The 16,917-nt window shown below is 44.2% G+C and overlaps 1 protein-coding gene across 1 annotated transcript in view; it reads right to left on the bottom strand.

Annotated features, from left to right (window-relative positions):
* Window positions 1–16,917, bottom strand: part of RPTOR (regulatory associated protein of MTOR complex 1) — a 5,042,670-nt gene that overhangs the window by 1,165,331 nt on the left and 3,860,422 nt on the right. The window lies entirely within an intron of this gene.

The raw sequence follows: 16,917 nt of genomic DNA, 5'->3' as shown, positions 1-16,917 counted from the left end.
GTCGCCTCTCTGCCTCAAAATCTCCAGTATATCGGAGAAGGAGACGTCATCGGAGGACGACTTAGGGGACCCCTCTGCATCCTCGAGGTATCCGAGGTGATGGACTCGTCTTGGGAGGCTATGTGCTTCCTCTTGCACAACTACTTCCTGGGAGGCTCCTCAGGCACAGACTCTGAGGGGCCCTCAGAAAGTTGGGGACCGCTCATGGGGGTGTCCTCAGACCTTTGAGCTCTGCTGTCCACTAATAGGGGGGCGTCAGGGGCTCTAGCCGGGGTGTATGGGGACGGAGTGGTCGATCCAAGTGATGTCACTGACGACCTGGCCAGTGCTGCCCTCATAGCCTCAAAGGCAGGTCCCCCCAAATCCGAGGACTGACCCGTCTCCAAGGCCACGACCAGAGTCGGGATCCCCCGAGCTTAAGCACCAAGAGGGAGACTCGGGGCCGACAGAAGTCCCGATGTATCCCACTCGGGCCCGACTGAAGAAACCCGAGTGCCGAAACCAGATGAAGGAATCAAAATGGTTGGAGCCGACGACGGCTCCGATGGACCCATCAGGGGTACTGGAGCTGGCGTAAGGACATTACTTGGTGCCGAACACTCCAGCTCCGATGACACAATGCTCGGAGGAGGAATCATTGGTACCGGTAACGGAATGGGCTCCGGAACCGACTGGGTCGGAGCCGAAAATAATTTATCTAACACTGGTGACTGAAAGAGCCTCTGAACCACCCTATCCACGTCCAAATCAGACAACTGAGAGGATTTGGAGGCAACTGAAGGAGATGAGGATCTCCTACCTATCAATTCCTGAGTAACACTGGGTGACCGGCTCCGAATTGGTACCAAAATGATCGGAGCCGAGGTTGGCTCCAGTACTACTGATACTTCCTGCGGCCCCGAAGCCAATGGAGCAGAGGAAGCTGAGTCCAACACAGAGTTCTTTCCCTGCGGCTCCGAAGACAATGGAGCCGGGGAAGTAGTAATCACCTTCAAAATCTTCTCCGGAGGCTCCGAGGAACTAGATGGAGCTGGAGATCGTTTCTTAGATTTAGTGGACTTGGATCTTTCAGTAGTTGAAGCAGATTCTACATCCTCTTCAAAGGAGGGCTTGACCAGGCCCTTCAAGATCAGTTTATTTTTCCATTCCTGCAGTACCCTAGAACTGAAGGAATGGCAGGCACTGCAGGATTCTTGCAAGTGTTTAGCGCCAAGGCAATAAACGCAGATGGCATGCCCATCTGTGATCGACATTTTGTAGGCACACTTTGAGCATTTTTTAAACCCAGAGGGTTTATGCTCTTTCAGCTCTTTAGACATGTCCAGCAAACAAACACTCAACAACCACAACAGGAAGGAGGGATACACTAAGGAACTCTAACTTAAACGCTCGTAGAAACACTGACAAAACAACGAAGGAGATGGCTAGATCCCTCTAACTTAAACGGGCCTAGCCCGCCAAATGCAAGTGAAACTACTCACACTCTCCACAAACTGCCACAGGCCAAACAACAGACACAACACAACGTAGCTATGAAAATAGCTTTTGTTCCACAGAAAAAATATAGAGTTTCACAAGGTTTTCTAGTCAAAACAAAAAGTACTTAGCCACAGCCAAGTTCGAGACCACGTCCAGACTCAACAAGCGGCAAACGAGATCTGGGGGTTTGGGAGAGTTGCATCCTGGGATACCAGTTAGCCCAGCCAATTAGAGACTTTGTGCTTGAAAACAGTCGGCCAAGTCGGAGCCGATTGTCAGCTCCGAACCCATCAGTAATGAATGTAGGCGAGATAGGACCACATAACATTTGAAATTTCATGTTAAGTTATGTCAATTATTTTCTGTAAGAGTACCTTACTGGTAGGTGCATGCATGTATCTTCCATGTCCAGCGTTGCCATGTAATAACCCACTACTATCAAAGACAGTTTTTATAGTGAGTAATATTTCTAAACTTCAAATTTGACAGATCCAGAACTGGTCCTTTTGCCCTGCCTGTTAGGGACTCAGAAATAGTCTGGCACAGAAACCATGACCTTATTGATCACAGAATACCAAATACATTACATTTTGTAACAGCATCAAATATAATCACTCTAGGGTGTATTTCAACAACTGTATTTTAAGTTTTCTAATTAAACTTTACTGAATAACCCCAATAATATCTGATGTATCAATCTGTCAGCAATTTTCAGCATGGCAACAGAGGGCCTTGAAAGCTGCCCCAAAGGGCTGCTGGAGAAGAACAAAGAAAATGATCTGAGCCATTCTGAGAATTTTTTTAGATATATTTGTCTTTTTCTCCTGATCCTGACGTGATGCTGGCCTGTTTTCATGTATATTATATTTGTCTAAGCTGTTGATGAGAAAGACCTCCTCTTCTATAAAGCAGCACTGTTTGAGGTAAAACTATAAACTAAAACCATGAGGTAGATGCACTACAAATTTAATTAAGAAATAAAACAGACCAGCTGCGGCCACAAATACCAAGGAGTCCCAAATAAATTTGAACAAATACACTTTAATCGAACTGAGCGCTTTCATCTAATAACACACAGACTTCATTAGAGTTAATACAACAGCTGAAATGAGCTCAATATATATCATCCAATTAATTAATCACAAGACAACACATCATTAGAGTACTAAATTATTTAAAAACATCTTTTCAGCAACCCCCCCAAGAACACCAGCTATTAAAATAAAAAATACAAATACAAAAAATCCCTATTAACATATATATATATATATATATATATATATATATATATATATATACACACACACACACACACACACATATATATATATGCAATGCTGTATCTACTTACCCTTGGAGCTTTTCTCCCCGGGCCTCCACTGAAAATTGACATACATCCAGTCGGACTATCCCGGTCAACAAATATAAAATAAAAATAAACTAAATATATACATATATATTTAAAAACTACTATACATTAAACTAAGTAAGATCTTAATTTTAAAATGCTAGAAATAGACACTTGGTCATTGAGGCCTGGAATTTTACAAGCATCAAGTTTGAGTTGCCAAAACAATTCTTTGGCCTTTAACAAGTCTTCTCATGGACCACCTCTAGGGTTAACCACCACACAATCAAGACCAAAAAACAGAAAACTATGGTCAGGGTTATCAGCAATGTGTTTAGCAAGAGAGTTGTTCAAGTTGTTTTTTACTTATACTTAAAATGTGCTCATAGATTTGTTCCCTAATTTTTCTCTTAGTTTTACCTATGTAGAAACAAAGGCATTTTGAACATTGAGCAAGGTAAATTACCCCTATGATATTACAGTTACAAGGGAAAGTACTTCAAATATTGTTCCCATTAACAGTTATCTTATTCCCCACTAACATAAATTTACACTGCCCACAATTACCACAACTCTGTACATGATTTTCTAGAAGAATTCATTTTCCAAAGGCTGTCACCACTCTCTAACAGATTTTTTAAGGTTTTACTCTTCTTATACACCACTAAAGGTCTTCACCTATTTTATCTAAAACTCCATTAAAACAGGAAAAAACTCCCCAGTTCTTATCTAATACATTTCTAATATGCATGTCTTCTGCATAATACTGTATAACAAAACTGGAGGTGTATTGTCTGTCACCTATTTTCTTATAAAAAATCTCCCTAACATTGGAAGCCTGAGATTTAATCAAAGGGCAAATACAACCATCCTTCCTTTCCTGTTCAATACCAGACCTAATCTTTGTCACCAAGCTATTAGGGTAACCACTATTTTCAAACAATTTTCCCAAAATCTCACATTCCACACTGAACATTTCATCACTGGATACCATCCTTGCCACTCTCATAAATTGTCCCCTAATTATACCTTTTTTATGGTTATAAGGGTGACAACTATTGAAATGTAGTAGGCTATTACTATAACTAGGTTTCCTGTAGATAGTAGTTTCCAACACTTTATTGTCATGGTCTTCTAGAACCCATACATCCAGATAACTTATAGTATTATAGGTGAATTTCAAAAATGCCGTAGTGGAGTTTAGATACTCAATAAAGGGCACAATGTTATTAATATCATCCTCCCAAATGTTAAAAATATCATCCGGGTATCTGGAATACATTTTCCTTGGAGGAATGGGAAATTTGCCAAAAAGAAATTGCTTTTCCTACTGTAGTAGAAAAAGATGTTATGTACCTACTATAACGTTCCATGTTAGTTGTCTTCATCTCGCCTTCCTTCTTGCTGGTTGGTTGGGATCAAAGCTGATCCTCGGCTCTGACTCAGCCATCTTCAATAGCTCGAGAGCTGTTTATTGGCTCAAGGCTACCCCTTATCCCATAATGCCTAGCGATAGCTACCGAGATCTCGTTTGAAATAGCTAACTCCAGACATAAGAGAATAAACCAGTCAAAATAATTAGTTGACTATACCTGCCATATTCTCTAAGTCAATAGAGGAAAAAACAAGAGAACACACAGCCAGTGAAACAAGAACTCCTCTCGGTCCACTAGGACAGGGGGACGGAGGGTGGGACGCAAGAAGGAAGGTGAGATGAAGACAACTAACATGGAATGTTATGGTAGGTACATAACTTCTTTATGTTAAGCTGTCTATCTCGCCTTCGTTCTTGCTGGTTGGGACAGCGTCCCTAGCACCTAATATCCTGGGTGGCTCAGTGGAGCATACTCTTCAGAACAGTGGAACCAAAGTCAGCTCTGCTCCTGGAGATCACATCCAACTTGTAATGAGAAATAAAGGTATGAGGGTTTGCCCACATGGCAGCTGCACAGACAGAATCCATGGGCAACCTAGACTGGAAGGCTACAGAGGTGGCCAAGGCCCTAGTAGAATGACCTTTCGGTTTAATAGGTAACTCTTTGTTCCTTAACTGATGAATGAAAATAATAGTGTGTGATAACCATCTTGACACGGTTACCTTGGAAACTGGGAGACCTCGTTTGCCCAAGGCATAAGAAAGGAATAATTGGTCCGACTTCCTTATTTCTTTAGTTCTGTGCAGGTAAAAATGCAATTGTCTATGAACGTCCAATTGGTGTAGTTTGTACTCTGCCTTATTGGTATGATTAGGGAAAAACACAGGAAGATCTGTAGATTGGTTTAAATTATTTTCTGAGCAGACTTTAGCAAGAAACGAAGGATTAGTCCTCAGAGCAACCCTGTCCTTATGAAAAACCAAGGACGAACACACAGTGCCTGAAGTTCAGAGATGCGTCTGGCTGAAGTAATAGCTACCAGAAAGAGTGTCTTCCAAGATAGAAACTTGATGGAGCAGGACGCTGCTGGTTCAAAAGGGGGCAGAATTAAGGAAGTTGGGACTAAATAAAGGTCCCAACGAGGACGGGGATCTCTCACTGGAGGCCTAAGAAGAGTTGTCCCTCTCAAGAAAGCTTTACAGAGCTTATGAGACATAATGTTAGAATTTGACAAACCAACATGAAAGTTAGAAATGGCCGCTAATTGTACTCTGATCGTAGTGGAAGCGGACCCGGAGTGAAACAGTTGTGCTAGGAATTCCAGAATTTCGTGGACTGGGGCTGAAAAGGGATCCACATTCCTAGCCTCTGCCCAACAAGAAAAACGTTTCCATTTGCTAGCATAAGTTTTCCTTGTTGCAGACTTGTGAGAAGAGACGATAATCTTACGTACTGCTGGGGAAATGCTAGGAAGCCTGGCTAAGGTTGGAAGTGGAGCAACCAAGCTGTGAGCTGGAGAGTTTGGAGGGATTGATGCAACCCGCCTGATTGATGAATCAGATCATCTGACATTGGGTCCAGAGTCCAGGGTTGATCGAGAAGGTAATGGTGCAGGAACGGGAACCATATTTGTCGAGGCCAGTAGGGGGCAATGAGGATCATTTTGCAACCCAATGACTTTGCTTTCTGCAAGAGTTTCGGTATCAGAGGAAACTGAGGAATAGCATAAAGAGGTCCATGAGGCCAATTGTGGACTAGAGCGTCTCTGGGTATGTGGCCTGGAAGCGGAAGAAGGGAGAAGTAGCTGCTGCATTTGCTGTTGAAGGGGGTGGCAAAAAGATTGCAGCAAGGCTGTCCCCATTTGCGGAAAATTAGATCCGCAACTTCCTGATTCAGAGACCACTCGTGAGGCATGAGGATAGCTCTGCTGAGCCTGTCCGCTATGACGTTGGATCTCCCAGGGATGTGCGTTGAAATCAGAAAACGTTGGGAGGAAATCACCCACTGCCAAAGTCTGAGTGCTTCTCGACACAGGGGGTAGGATCTGGTTCCACCTGCTTGTTGATGTACCACACCACTGACATGTTGTCCATTTGAATAGCAATTGTCCCAGAAGGAAGAGAGTCTTGAAGGGCTTGCAACGCCAGGAGCACGGCTCTCATTTCCAGGACATTTATGTGCAGATAGTACTCGTGAGGTTGCCAAGTGCCTTGGACTGTCCTGCCTAGATAATGCCCCCCACCCTATCAGGGAGGCATCTGTCATCACTGTGGCTACCGGAGGGGGTTGAATGAAATGTCTGCCCTGAGCAATTAGTGGGGAGACCATCCATCAAGAAAGATGTCTTTTGCATGCATCCGTGATCAGAATTATGTGAGTCATGTGTAGCTCTTGGAAAGACCACTGCGGGAACAGAAGCCACTGAAGAATTCTCATATGAAAGCACGCTAGTGGGATTAGAAGAATGGCTGCTGCCATGGAACCCAGAGTTTGAAGGATGTACCTGACTTGGATCCTTTTGCTCTGCATCAGAATCTGTACTTGCTGATGAATTGTGGACACCCTTTCTAGTGGTAGCCTTGCAAACATATCCCTTGTGTCTAAGTCTGCTCCTATGTAAGTGATAGATTGACAGGTGAACAAGGCAGATTTTTCAAAATTTATTGTAATGCCTAGCTGGGAGCAGATTGTGATGGTGTAGTCCCGTGCTTGCAGGAGTTGATGCCTGGTAGTAGCAGTGAGGAGCCAGCCGTCTAGATATGGAAACACCTGGAATCCTTGATGTCTCAGGTGAGCCGTGACCGCTGCCATACATTTGGTGAATACCCTGGGGGCTGTGGTGAGACCAAAGGGCAGAGCTCTGAACTGATAATGACTGGCCCCCAGCCGGAAGCGAAGATATCTCCTGGAGCGCCTGTCCATCTTGATATGGTAGTACGTGTCCTGAAGATCTATCGAGCACATCCAATTGTCCTGACCCAGAAAGGGTAGAATGGACTGTAGCGTGTCCATCCAAAACTTTGTTCTTTGTACAGACCTGTTTAGTCTGCTGAGATCCAGAATCAGTCTCCAGTCCCCTGTCTTTTTTGGTACTAAAAAGAACCTTGTGTAAGTTCCGGATCCGTGCTGGTCTGCCGGGACTTCCTGCATGGCTCTTTTTTCTAGCAGTTTTGAAACTTCTATTACTGCTTGCTCCTTCAGATTGGGTGGAACATCTGGAAGGGTCTTCCTTGACTGTAAGGGGGGGTTGATGGAAGGGAATTTTCTAACCTCCAGATATAATGGACCATACCCATTTGTCTTGTGTTAAACTTTGCCAGGCTTTTGGGTACAGTGAAAGTCTTCCCCCGACTACCTCCAGAGGTGAGCAGCCGGGCAACCTTTCAGGGATGCTGGAAGGGCTTTATTAGAGAAAGATTCTTTGTTGCCCTGTTTCTGTGGACCCCCTCTGCCATGAGGGCAGCATCTATTATTGTTGTTTCCCCCTCTGCCTCTGGAGGAAAAATCACTACGTGTGTCAGGCAAGGCTCCCTGAGATTTACGGAACCACATCTTCCCACTCTTCTGACCCATGGGGTAAGGTCTAGAGGGAGTGGAAAAACGGACTCCCACGGCAGAGAGAGTCTTGCCTTCTTGCTCACACCTAGTCAAAGTGTCTTTCACCTGTGGTCCAAAAAGAAAGGAACCATCAAAGGGAGTGTTGGTGAAGGATGCTCGAAAGGGTTCTGCAAAGTTACACAGCTGCATCCATGCATGCCTCCTAAGGGCCACACCCGTACCTGCAGCTCTACTCACCCCATCAGCTGCATAGGAAATGAGCCTCATGGAGGAGTTAACAGAATTAAGTGTCGCTAGCTGGGAAGCTACTTTGGCTTGTGCTCTCTCAGCTGTTGGATCTTGAAGGGCATCTCCGAGCACTTTAAGGAGATCTCTTTGAAGTTGGGTAAAATGACATAGGTAGTTCAGTGACTTCATAGAGAAGGTCGCTGAAGCGAACATTCGCTTCCCGTATCTGTCCATCGTCCTAGACTCCTTGTTAGGGGGATGGACAGACGAAGAGGTCTCCGCTAACTCTTTTTTGGTGGCTGCTGCTACCACCATGGCATCAACAGGAACACCTTTCAAAAGGAATTGCTTATACTGGGGTGCTGTAATGAATTTACCAGGTCTCCCCAGAGTTGGTTCCACTGTATCCGGAGCTGGCTAAGCCTTTTGAGCCACCACTGTCATAAGTGGATTGAAAGGCAGAGAAACCCAAGAGGTGGAAGGTCGGGAACCGAAAGCATCCAGAAATACAGACTCATCCTCGGTGGGGACTAGGGGATTCCAGTTCCCCCTCTGCTTAAGCATTTCTAGGATGTCTTGAGAAGGAAACATCTTCAGGGGGGGATCTCAGGGACCCTTCCGAATCATCTAAGTCTGTATCAGAAGTGACAGACTTGAGGGAGTCAATGTGCTTCCTCTTACACTTTTTCTTCCGAGGGGGCTCCTCTGAGTGATCAGGAAAGGCCTCGGAAGAGGAAGAAACACCCAATGGGGTGTCCTGGAGCGTTCCCTACACTTAGGGTCTGGAGGAGGAGCAGAGGTTGGCACAGGCACTACAGGGGACGGAGCCGGTGGGGCTGAAAGTGGAGCTGACTCAGAGAAAGTACAGTTTTGTACCTACCATAAATGTAGATGTTCGAGTGCTAATACAGCTGCAGTCATAACAGATGGGTTCTCCTGCCGTCAGGTGGGTCCTCGGTCAGCCGAATTCCAAAGTCTAGGTCCGGCGTCAGTTGTCGTCGCTTCTTCCCTGACGTCAGTGCGACAGGGGTATAAAAGAACCAGCCGATGCCATTTTCTTCAGTTTTTCTTGCCCCAGATGTCAGATGCCCCCAGAAGGAAGGCAATACATAAAATTATGTAATAATGCAATGCAATATAATCAAAGACCAGTAGTTGCAAGCAAATACACCATAAAAGAAGACCCCTAGAGGGGAAGGAGGGAGGGAAACCTGGACTGCAGCTGTATTAGCACTCGAACATCTACATTTATGGTAGGTACAAAACTGTACTATGTTCATCGTGCATACAGCTGCAGTCATAACAGACGGGTTGAATCCCAAAGCTAAGAAAGGGGTGGTAGGCACTAGGTGGAGCTAGGAGGAGCCAAAATGCCCTGCAAGACTGCAGTGGCAAAGCTTGCTCTAGATTTGGAGTATAATGGTAGGTTGAGTGCTTAGAGAAGGTATGCACAGAACTCCAAGTGGCTGCTTCTAAAATATCCTTGGTAGGAACTCCTCTGAGGAAGGCTGCAGAGGTGGCTGTGGCCCTGGTAGAATGAGTTCTAATGCCTGTAGGTACAGTTTTGCCATGAAAGGAATAGCAAAAGCGTATGCAGTGGGCTATCTATTTTGAGATTGTCTGTTTGGATATTGACTTTCCTTGAACTCCTACCGCATAGGCCACAAAAAGCTGTTCTGATTTTCTGAAAGGTTTTGTTCTGTCCAAATAATAACGCAGTTGTCTGTGGATGTCCAAGGAATGCAGTAATCTCTCCCCTTTGTTTTGAGGATTAGGATAAAAAGTAGGTAAATGTATGGCCTGATTTAAAGCTACCCTGGATACCACTTTAGGCATAAAGGACGGGTTGGTACGTAATGAAACTCTGTCCTGATGGAAGATGATAAAAGGCTGGACAGCCATAAGAGCCTGTAGTTCTGAAACTCTACGAGCTGAAGTGATAGCCAGAAGGAAAGCTGTTTTCCAGGACAAATATTGTAAATCTGATGCGGCAGCTGGCTCAAAAGGAGGCAAAGTCAGTTTTTCCAGAATGAAATTAAGATCCCATTCGTGTGGATCTGTCATATTCCTGCTTAGGTTGTCTGCCAGTGTGTTTTCCTTGCCTGGCAAGTACTGTGCTTGTAGTTCCATTTGTAAGTCCATGGCCATGTTCCAAAGTGACATGGACAGTCTGCATAGGGGATAAGAATGTGTTCCTCCCTGCTTGTTTATGTACCACATAACTGTGGTGTTGTCTGTTCTTATCAATAGCTGGCCTGGTTGTAGAAGGTCCTTGAAAGCTGTAATAGCATTTATCACTGCTAGCATTTCTTTTTGATTGATGTGAAGGTGCTTTTCTTTTTGGGTCCATTTGCCCTGAATGCACCGGTCTGTCATGTGCACCCCCCAGGCGTAGTCCGAGGCATCTGTTGTGATGACTTGATTTGCTTGAGGCTTGCTGAATGGAAGACCTGTGTTTGTTTGGCATGCTTGAGCCCACCACAGAAATTCCTTTTGCAGACATGGAATTAGTGGTATAATTGTTTCCAAACTGTGGCAGTGTTGAGACCATGTGTTTTTTAGGTACCATTGTAGTTTTCTCATATGCAGCTTTGCACATGGGATTAGTAAGATGCAAGATGCCATGAATCCCAGAGCCTGCAGGATTTTCCTTGCAGTCAGCCTGGTGCAATTTGCCAGTGTTCTGAAATATTGAATTAGTTGCCCCTGCTTCTCTGGCATGAGGTACGCCATCTGGGTGTTTGTGTCCAAATTGGCACCCAGGAAAATTATCTGAGAGGGTATTAGTCTTGATTTCTCTTTGTTGACTGTGTATCCTAGAGAGTTTAATAACAGTATTACATAAGCCAGATGTTCCAGAAGAATGTGCTTGCTGTCCGCTTGGATCAGGCAGTCGTCCAAATAAGGGTATATTTGTATCCCTTGAAGTCTGCAGTAGGCAATTACTGATGCCAGGCATTTTGTGAATACTCTGGGTGCAGTAGATAAACCAAAGGGCAATGCAGAGAATTGATAATGGGTTGAACCTGCAAGAAATCTGAGGTATCTTCTGCAATTTTGTCTGATTGGGACATGCAGGTATGCCTCCTTGAGGTCCAATGTTACCAGCCAAGACTCCTTGCCCAGCATGGGAAGAAGTTGCTGTAGAGTGAGCATCTTGAATTTTGGTGCAGTAGGAATGTGTTTAGGATGGAAAGATCCAAAATAGGTCTCCAATCTTTTCCTTCATTGGCACCAGAAATAGCCTGGAATAAAACCTTGACCTTGTTCATGCGTAGGTACCTCTTGAATAGCTTTCATGTTTATAAGATCTGAAATTTGCTTTTGTGCCTCTGCCCTTTGATTGTGTGGCAGGTTTGGCATGCCTTTCATTTTTGGAAGAGTATGAAAATGGAATTTGTAGCCTCTGTTTATAATGTTCAGGATCCATTTGTCCTTTGTGACAATATGCCAATTTTTGAGAATAGTGCCAGCTTTCCTCCTAAGGGGCTGCCATTTGAGACCTGGTTGGCATGCAAAGGGAAAGTCATTGGTTTTGTTTTCTGAAAGATTGCGAGTTGTCCTCACCACCTCTTTGTGTAGGAGCTTGCCATTGACTGCCTCTGTACGAGCCTTGTGTTTGTCCTCTGCCCCTTGGGCCTGTATCTGCCTCTTTGGGGTCTGTCTGTGGCAGGAAAGGACCAGTTTTGGAAGGCCAATTTCTACTAAAGCGTGGGGTTGAACCTGCAGAAATTCTTTCACAGTTTGCATTGATTTAGCCTTTTCCTCCATTTTCCTTAATACTTCCTCAGCATTTGCCCCAAATAGTACATCCTTTTGAAGAGGGGCGTCTAGTAATTTAGCTTTGACATGATCAGGCAAGGCTTGTTCCTTGAGCCAGGCATGCCTACGTATGACTGAGCCTGTAACAGCAGCTCTACATGAGGCCTCTAGAGCATCAAAACCACATTGTAAGGTATGTTTACCCACTTGTTCTGCACTATGCATCAAATCCTGCAACTCCTTCATGTCTGGTTGTTCAGGTTGTGACATTTTACTTTTCAATTGAGATAACAGAAACTGTTGGTATTTTAGCATGTGAAACGGACAGTTTAAGGCCCTCATGGATAAGGTAGCCGAGGTATATACCTTTTTTCCCCACCTTTCTAAGGATCTGGAATCTCTCTCGGAAGGCAATGGGTTTTTGGCAATGGAGGCATTAACTCCCTTGGGCCCCTGTGAGATGGTTTCTAGGTCAGCAGCATGGCTTTTGTATAGAAATTGGTGTGAGTCAGGAACCCTGTAGTACCTGTCAGGCTTAACTGGAGCTGGAGGAAGAGAGTCCGGGTTAAGGCAGGCCTCCGAGTAAACATCATCTAGGATGTCCAGGACAGGAGGTATAGCCAGAGGCCTGTGCTGGGGTAACAAAAGAAATTCCCTGAGCCTTTTCTTGGAATCTGAATAATCCTGGCCTTCCCAGTGGAAGTGTTCCCTTAAGGTATGCAGAGTTTCACCAAATGAGTAATCCTCAGGGGGGGGATACAGAAGGAATAGATTCCTCTGCATCAGAGTGTTCAAAAGGGGAGTAAGACTGTTCCTGATAATCAGAGTGCTCTGAAATAATGGAGCCCTGATCAGAGGAGGGGGAATCTTCCTCCACTCTGGGTCTTTTGTCCGGAGGTGGCTGAGAACCTCTGATTAGAGTAATTAAATCCTCAGCCATTTTAAGCATCTGTTTCGTAGGCATGGGGCCTGGAGATGGGCCCTGTGTAGCTGGTCTCTTAGGGTGCATGATAGCTTTAGACTTGGTGAAAGCCTTGATGGAGAAAGAAGAGGAAGGTCTGAAGACACCTTGAGTGGAGGTGGACCTGTCCACATTCTGTGTTTCAACGCCAAGCGTGGCTTCGGTATCTGTAGTCAGGGTGTGGGCCGAGGAGCCTGCGACCTCGGGTACAGGAGACACCACCAAAGATGTGTCATCGGTAATCAGGGGATGCGTAGGAGCCTCGCGGAGAACCGGACCACGTGTAGTCGGCTTTGGGGTGGTGTCGGTAGAGGCCGTGGACCTCGAGTGTCGGTCCTTGTCTTTGCGTTTTTTTAGACAAAACCGGAGTCGGAGTATCCGACGACATAGTATAGTTAAATGCTTTCCCAAAATAATGCTGGGCGAACTCCGCCCGACGCTTAATAGTGCGTTTCTTGAATGTAGCGCAAAAGCGACAGACGTCGTGGTCTGGGCCTAAACAAGGTATACAGAGGGAATGGAAATCCTTATGCGGTATTTGCTTCCCACAAGAAATACAATTATTAACTTTGTCTGACATCGGTCTGAGGCAAGAAAAAGTTTCCCCAACGGGGTACTTAGCTTTTAAGAAAACTTCGGTTCCAAATTTTTCGTAATCTCAGGAGCTGGCCGACCGGCACTTGCGAACTGCTTCTGCTTCGGGCACCGCGAGGCAAGAAAGACTGAAGAAAATGGCATCGGCTGGTTCTTTTATACCCCTGTCGCACTGACATCAGGGAAGAAGCGACGACAACCGACGCCGGACCTAGACTTTGGAATTCGGCCGACCGAGGACCTGCCTGATGGCAGGAGAACCCATCTGTTATGACTGCAGCTGTATGCACGATGAACATCAGCACACTCCGCATGATATCAAGCGTCCCTGCCATGATGCAGAGAAAGCTCCAGTTCAGAAGAAAAAGGAATCTTTCTCTGCACCGAGGGGGACGGCTCCGAGGCCGATGTCGGAGCCAAGCTCACCTGCGTGCTCCATGAGGGAGAACGGGGTCGGACAAGGGTCTGATGCCACTCGCCCCCTCGGAGCCGATGAGGGAGCCACGGCGCCCAGATCCCTCGATGGAAGGTACCACCAAGGGAATCGTAGCCAACATTGCAACTGAAGGGGATAGAGTTATCAGAGCCGACGGTTCCACTACTCGAACCCCAACGAACTCTGGCTCCGAACTCATTGGAGTCGGAGGAGGAACATCAAGAGAACTGGACAGAGCAGATACCTGTTGAGGAGGGCTGGACAACAATTTAGCTAGTGCCTGCGACTTTAGCAACCTACTGACTACTCTCTCCACATCATGATCTGGCAGCCTAGAGGATCGAGAGGTGACAGGATCGGTGACTAAGCTCGCTCTGAAGTAAAGGAGACCAAAGAGCCGAATGCACAGACTCTAAGGAAGGGGACCTCAGTCTCTTGTGGCTCCACGATGGCTCCGAAGCCTCTGATGGAGCCGATGGGGAGGTTGTCTTGTCGGTGCCAGCCAGAACAGATGTAGAAGGTAAATCCTGTACCGAAGTCTGCTCTGAAATTGGAGCCGACGGCTTAGTGGATTTAGGGGATTTCACTGGCTGTGAGCTCTTGGCCGGTGAATCCTGGGGTTTTAATAGACCCCTAAGAATCAACTTATTCTTACGCTCCCACAGGCCTCTTGGACTAAAGGCATGGTAAACAGAACAAGAGTCCTGCAGGTGTACAGCGCCTAAACAATAGACGCAAGAAGTGTGCCCATCTGTCAGAGACATTTTCTGACAGCATGAGTCACACTTCTTAAAACCAGAAACCTTAGATTCCTTGGACATATTGTACTGGAGAAGGAAACCAACCAATTTAGCCAACAATAAAAAAGAACAATATTCAGGTCTACAAGAACAAAAAACACACCTACTAGAAAGGAAACAGATAAAGTTTTTTTTTTTTTTTTTTTTTTTTAAGAAGGTAATAGGAAAGCCTCTAATTTAAACGGCTAGCCTATAAGAAAAAAGCAGTAGGAAAGCCTCTAAGTTAAACAGCTAACCAGGAATGAAGGGGGGGAGGGGTGGGGGAGAACTCTCTAAGTTAAACGTGTTCTACAAAAGGAGGGATACTATAGAATAAACAACTATCTACCACAGAAACAAAACTATCGCTAATAATAAAATACTAGAAGAGTTAAATTCAGTAAGAATTTACACAAAAAATTCTATACAAGCCTGAGCCTGAAAAACGACACCTCGCAGCTGAAGCGGCAAACGAGATCTGGGTAGCTATCGCTAGGCATTACGGGATAAGGAGTAGCCTTGAGACAGTAAACAGCTCTCGAGCTATTGAAGATGGCCGAGTCGGAGCAGAGGATCGGCTCCGATCCCAACCAACCAGCAAAAAGGTAGGCGAGATAGACAACTTAACATCTATATTTGCAAATACAGGGTTGCAAGACACCTCCTTTGCCACCCCTTTAACTTGGTGAAAGTATTGCCCATCTATAAATACAAAGTTATTCTGCAAAACAACTTCCATTGTATCAGTAAGAAAATCACTGAACCAAAGCAGTCCCAATTCATGGGGTATAACATTGTACAACTCCATTACATCAATGGTTAAAAAAAACATATTATCAGAGAAGGGTACATCCCGAATCTTAAGTAAAAAGTCCCAAGAGTCTTTACATAAATAACTTACTTCCATAACGATGTCCTTAAGTTTGCAGTCAATGAATTTAGAAAGGGGGTAGGTCTTAGGACAACTAGCATTAACTATAGGCCTCATAGGTGGGTTCCTTAAATCTTTGTGCATCTTTGGAATGCCAACGATAGAAGTTACTAAAGGATACTTCACTTGTAAATAATCATATAACGTACCATCAATTTGGCCCTGATTAAATAAATCTTAAAGCAAATAGTCAATCTTCTTGTAAGCTAGGTGAATAAAGTTCAACTATGTTTCCTCATAAAAATCATTTTCAAACAGATGATAAAACATACGATCAAGGTAATCACTGTTGTGCATTATTACTACCCCACTCCCTTTATCAGGTTTCATCGTTTGGACATTTTTGTCCCTAACCAACTTATACAACAATTCAGACTCTACCTTATTTAAATTAGGAACAATTTTGCAGTCTTTATTTACCAATAATGCTCTAAAGTCATGTTCAACTAATTTTTCAAACAATATCAACTGTAATGGGAGCACAGGATTAAACACACTACTTTTCTTTAAAATACCAACCCCTTCATTAAAACTGTTATGCTCAAACAGAATTCTAACATCCAACTTCCTAAGAAATAACTTTAAATCAATCAATAAATGCTCAATCTTTGCAAAATTCGTGGGAACAAATGATAAACCTTTAGACAGTAAGTCAGCATAATTCAAACCATAACCATGGTCTGTAAAGTCATATAGGTAAAAGTCACCTTGTACATTAGAACAAATCAAGGGAAGGTCTGTTCGTTCGCCACCCGTGTCTAACCACTCCACATTCAGCGTCTCTTCTGCTGAAAATTCCTCTGGTTTGGCCTCCATTGATTGCCATAGTTATGTTATTGGGGCTGCCAACATCGCTGCATCATTTCCCCCTGTAAACTCTTGTTCCATAGCCTCTCTGAGCACCTCAGCACTCCGTTTTTTGAATAGGAATCCACTGTGTCAACAAGCTCTTCTTCCACACGTAAAGGAGTGGGCCTATCGTCATCATTGTATTTATGGTTACCACACAACAACGGGGGCTTGGGGTAAGCAAACCCTTGAGCGTAGGCATCTTTATCGAGCTTAAGTTTGTTGTTTTTCTTTTTTTGAATGTCAGAGCTCTTTATCAATATCCACAAAAATACTTTGATAACGGTCAACCCTTGCTCTGGCAACTCACACTTGATGCTTGAAAAATTCCCAGACTCAATGACCAAGTGTCTATTTCTAGCATTTTAAAATTAAGATCTTACTTAGTTTAATGTACAGTAGTTTTTAAATATATATATATATATATATATATATATATATAAATAAATAAATATATATATATATATATATATATATATGTTAATAGGGATTTTTTTGTATTTGTATTTTTTATTTTAATAGCTGGTGTTCTTAAGGGGTCGCTTAAAAGATGTTTATAAATAATTTCGTACTCTAATGATGTGTTGTCATGTGATTAATTCATTGGATGATATAT

This window comes from Protopterus annectens, chromosome 4.part0, assembly GCF_019279795.1.
Source record: "Protopterus annectens isolate FY-2018-M chromosome 4.part0, PAN1.0, whole genome shotgun sequence".
Taxonomy (NCBI): domain Eukaryota; kingdom Metazoa; phylum Chordata; order Ceratodontiformes; family Protopteridae; genus Protopterus; species Protopterus annectens.
This window is presented reverse-complemented; position numbering and strand designations above follow the sequence as displayed.